Raw genomic sequence first — 5,403 nt, 5'->3', positions numbered from 1 at the left:
GGGAACCAGCAAAAGCCCCAGCCTCTCACAGAAACCTCCTGATTCCAGAGGCTCTGGGGTAGAGACAATGGGCCTCAGTTTCTCTCCTAAAACAAACAAACAAAACCCACAAACACAAAAATCAGGAGTGGTCTTTGGCCTTGGGCATTGAGGACCTATACGAAAGAAAAGCAGTCTCTGTTGTCACAGGGAGCAGGCCTCAGGGACCGGAAAGGGGCTGGGTTGGAGGCTGTTGAGGGACATGTGGGTCGCTGGAAAGGAACCTGGGTCTGACTTGCTTCGGGTCACATGTGGAGGGAGTTTGTAGCCAAGCTGGGCCCTGAAGCCGGGCCCCTGGCTCCCAGTCCGTGGCTCTTGTTTGCTGGGACAAAATCCCTCTGCAGTGATAGCTAGGAGAGCACTCTTAGGCCGAGGGCGGTGGTGGGAGGGCAAGATGCTCTAGGAGGAGGGGCCCCGAAGGGTGGGGGTCCAGGAACTCAGGTTACTGCACAACTTTGATATTCTTATCCTCTTATCGTGGAGGGCAGCCACTTCCCCTCCACCCAGGGGCTGGAGCAGTGGTGGTCTGTTAAAGGAGCACCAACACGTTTCTGGCCAGCTCGCCCTCCTCACCGCTGTCTCTTCAGACCCCAGTGGAGGAAGGGCCCAGTTCTCCTTTTCTCCATCCCATTTAGGGGCCTGGGCTGGATAATAATTCTCAGGTTGAGGATCCCCATTCCTGAAGGAGAGAATGCACGGCAATCTCTTTCCCCACTGACCCTTACTCCATGCCAATTCTCTTCTGGCCCTTGAATCTGAGTGTTCCCTGAAGTTCGTGTGGGCCTCACCCTGAATGGGGGACCCAGAGAAGAGGCCCACGGCCTTCTGGGAAGGAGTCACTGGGTGATTCTTGTCCATGCATACCACCCTCCCACCTGCCCCAAACTATTCTTCTTGATCCCAGAAATAAGTCCACTGAGAGACATGGAGAACTTTAGGGGAAAATGTGTGGCCTAGCCCTAGACTATCCCAGCCCCCACTCAGCCCCATACCCTCTTCCCCTCCCCCAGCCAGGGGCCCAGGGATGGGCAGCTTCCTGCCTTCCCCATGGGGAAAGCGGGGGTGGCATGCAGGTGGGCGGGCCCCGTACCCACATCCGGCTGCTGTCAGAACCTCCCCTTGGAGTCTCTTTCCCTCCACTCCTCCAAGTCCAATGGCACCTACGCCCTGCCCTAGACGCTGGTCCTCACCACTGCTCTCCCCTGCCCTCCTGTCCCCAAGGGAAGCAGAAATATCCAGTCTAGAGCTAACAGGCCTACAGGCCCAAGTGGGACCACTGTACTCTCCCAAGGGCACAGGCCCGGCCTTCCACGGGCTAGGCCTGGGGGCGGGACGGCCTTGTGAGGCACCTCGGCCTCTGACTATGTGAAGGGTGTTGTGATGTGCTGGCCCGGACCTTCCTTCATGCCTCGGTACCTTTGTGGCCTCTCTAGGCACCACGCATAGAGGAGCCATGGCTTGGTTTGAATATCACTGCTGTCCCAAAGGGCAGGGATTTTTCTGGGCTAGGGTCAGGGGGTGCGGCTCAGAAAAAAGGTCCTTTTCTTGTGCTGCATTCTGAACCCTGTGTTCTGGGCACTCACCGAAGGCCCTGACAGGGAGACCTTATCTCCTAGGGTCACCCCCAGTACCCTGAGTCAGTCTCAGGCTCTTGAACTATCCCCTGGACTTGGTGCCATGGGGGAAGGGCAGGCCCCCGGGGTCCCGGAAGCCACCTGCCCAGGGTGTGTGAGATGGTCTCTTCAGCCCCCCTCCCGCCAATACCCAGCCTTGGCGCGGGTTTCCTGTCAGTCTGTCCTCCCCAGGGAGGGGAGGGGCGGGCTAATCTCCGCCGTGGTGTGGGGGCGGGCTCCAAGACCGTTGGGCGCCCTGAGATCTGGCCCACGTGGCCTTGGGGTTATAAGCCCTGCCCGCCCTGAAGGGAACCCCACTTGGGAGCCTGGCGCACAGAGCTTGCTCCTCTGGGCCCTGCGGCATCAGGTAAGAATTTGAACCTTCGCTTCAACCCCAACAAGGGCTCCTCAATTCTCAGCTTCAAGGGGGGATGAGGGGTTTGCCTTCCAGGCCCTGAGTGGAGACACTCTAGGGAGGGACTTTGAGAGCTTGGGTGTCAAGGCTTTCTGGCAAAGCTCTAGGCAAAGAGGTGCAATAGCCCTCCGATCTATCGGCTTTCGGCTTCCGTGGCAAGACAGCTACTCAAAATGCTGGGCCTTGACTTCCTTCTAGACAAGGAAGGTAAAATGGCTCCTGGCCCCCGATGAAGAAAGAAGGGGTACTGGGTTCCAAGGGCAAGGGCCAGAGAGTAGGGTGGGGAAAGCAGGGGGTGGGTGGAAGCTGAAAAGTGGGACTCCGTGTCATCGAGAGGCACTAAATGTCTCCCTCCACCCAACATGGCTACTGTCTGTGTTGTGATAGCCTTGGGCTTCTGCTGGGGCAGCTGCTAGGTGGTGAGGGAGTCAGAGCCTTGGGCTGCTGAGGACACTAAGGACAGAGGCCCTGGTGGGAGGAAGTTGTGGCTGCCTCAGTTGGACTCTGGAGGGCAGGTAGTGTGGTTGGAAGGCGTCACGGCTGGGGGGCAGGGGGTCTGAACTGGGGTCTGAACCAGGGTAGCTATGGTTTCTACCTGAATGTTTCCAAAAGTGGGGGGATGGGGTGGAGCCGCAGGGGGAAGGGAAGAGGGAACCAAAGAGGAAGTGGGGGGAGGGAGGTAGGGGAGGCGAGGACTGGCGCCATGCTGAGTCACCGCCCACAAGGCCAGAGCAGGCCCTTTTGGGGCCCATGGGGCAGGGTGGGGGCATCTTAGGGAGCCACAGGGAGGGCTGGGGGCTCTCGAAGCAGGAGTCAGGAGGAGGAGCGGGCGGCCTGAAGAGTACTCGCAGACGGACAGACAGACAGTGCAGTCACCCATAAAGTAGAAAGCACTACTAACAGCACTGGAGGGTGTAGTGTTTCCTACTTTATGGATGAGTGTACTGTGGGCTTCGGAGACCACGCCGCCGCCGCCCGCCACCGTCTTCCTCCACACTCAGGATCATGTGTGACAGGTGAGTCCTTTAGGTACCCCCCTCCCCACCCAGCCCAGACCCCTGAAAGGCCTCCACTGTCCCCCACGGCATTGTCCCTCCAGTTCTGGCCAACTGGGAAAAGCCTACGTGACCTTGTCTGCCACACAGAGGTCCGGGCGGCCTGCACATCTGGATTTGCCGCAGCTACGGACAGGCCCCAGCAAGGGGGCCCAGCGGCAGGCCCACAGACGCTGCGATGAGGCCGGGGCGGAAAAGGAGGGTAGATGGTGGGCCATGGAGGGTGGTGGGGCCAGGGGTCCCAAGACCAATAAAGAATGGACTCTGCTTCTGTTTTGTCTGAGACTCTGTTGTTGGGGTGGGGGCGCTGAATAGCATTAGCGCCACACGGGTGGGGTGGGCATACAGAGGGGTCAGGAGGGAGAATCACTCACTTGCTTGAGAGAAATGGGTTTGGCCCTGTCTGTGAGACCAGAAGAGAGCTCTGGGCCTGGCCAGGCCAGCCTGGGAAAGAAGGAGGGGATGGGGAGGGTATGGCATGGGGTGAGGTGGTGAGACCTCCCTACAAAGCCAGGAACAGGGACAGGACAGGGAGCGACAGGGCCAGGAGGGGCCCCTTATTCCCCACCTTATTCTCCACCTTATTCCCTGCTCTGGCCCTGCCCTGACCTCCATTCACTTTCCACACCCCTAAACTGAAAGCGGCCTACCTCCAATCCCAACCCAAGGAAGTCCTGTGGGTCCTTGGTTGTCTAAAAATTGGTATAAACCCACTGTGGCACACACACAAAGCCTCTTATGCATAAACGAGGGCATAGATTCTAGTAGCCAACATATACACACACCATCATGTGTGTGCATTTCTGCACAAGCGCCCCCCCACATGCTAGCAACACACACGGGCAGTAACGTATGCATGTGACGTTCTTGGCATGTCAGTCAATGACACAGGGACATATGCACACTCAGAACACACACATGTACAACAGTATACACACGTGCAATGCCATAAACATACATGATGTGTGCTACACACGGAAGAGCATACAAACACACGGATAGTGATAGTCACGTAATGAACACATCGGTGCCACACACATATAGGCCGACACACTCCTACATGAGCATCCATACCCAGAAGCTACTCGGTGGCGTATCTAAATACAAGGATGTAAATAAAATCATGTCATTGTCATTACAGATATTGACGTGACTGCACGAAAGTGTGTCATTATATATTGTGAAATGTCTGAGAACGGCACACGTCTACATGCCTGTGACATACGTGCTGTAACTCACACAGAGACACATAATAACACACACATACACATATGTGTTTCTGTGTACAGCAGCCCCCTCCCGTGTATACGGAGAGAAATACATGCCTGGTCTGTACATGCATACAACAGCAGGATCCACACCGTGGGCACACACTGATGTACACACTACTGTAAGGAGGTGAGGATACCACCTCCTCCACCCAGGCAGTCTCATCAGCTCCTGCCTGGGTGGATCCCACAGTCAGGGACTCTGGGGCCCCTTGCTGCAGCTGCTGTTCCCCAGGGCACCACACGAGGGCCCCCTACCTGGGTGGAGGCCGGCTTGTGTGCAGGAGGACTTAGTCCCACATTCGGAGGGGACAGGGCCTCCTTCCCCAAGGCCATTCCCAACACCCCTGTCTCTGAAGAATTCATCTAGGCTCCTGTCCCCAAATGCCATCTTCCCATGGCACAAAGACCGAGGCTAGATAGAAGACGAACTTCCTCATACTTTCTGGCAAAGCCATCCCGACAGGTCTGTGGTCTCCCTGGCTGGCCCAAAATGGCCAGATTGCCCCCAGAATGAAGTCTGCCAGGAGGGAGCCGAAGCAATTCCATTTTCTCCCTCTGTCTCTGTCTTCCTTCTCATTCTTTTGATTTCTCGGTCTCTCTCTCTCTTTGTTTCATCTCAAATCCCATCTTTTCTATACCTACCCTTTTCCATGGCTGGCTCTATCTATCTGTCTTACCACCTGGTCTCTGTCTCTACTGGTCTCGGGCTGGGGTCGATGTGGGGAGGACCGTCTGCTGCCCCTCCCCTCTGTACAAGGAAGGTGCGGGGGCATGTGGGGACGAAGGGTGGGAGGCTACATGTAGGGGGTGGGGGGAGTACTGGGCTGAGATCCCGTGAGGAAGAAGCTCTTCCCTCTGTCCCGACCCTGCCTGCTGGTCCAGCCCACCAGTCCAGCGCCATCACCATGGAAACTAGCAGCCGACTTCCTATTGGTGGGCAGGAGAAAACAGGGAGGGGGAGGGGAGGGCTGTCTCTCCCCTGCTCGACCCCCCCCCATCCTGAGGCTCGG

Source organism: Lutra lutra, chromosome 16 (genome assembly GCF_902655055.1).
Source record: "Lutra lutra chromosome 16, mLutLut1.2, whole genome shotgun sequence".
Lineage (NCBI taxonomy): Eukaryota > Metazoa > Chordata > Mammalia > Carnivora > Mustelidae > Lutra > Lutra lutra.
Note: the sequence above shows the minus strand (reverse complement) of the source record.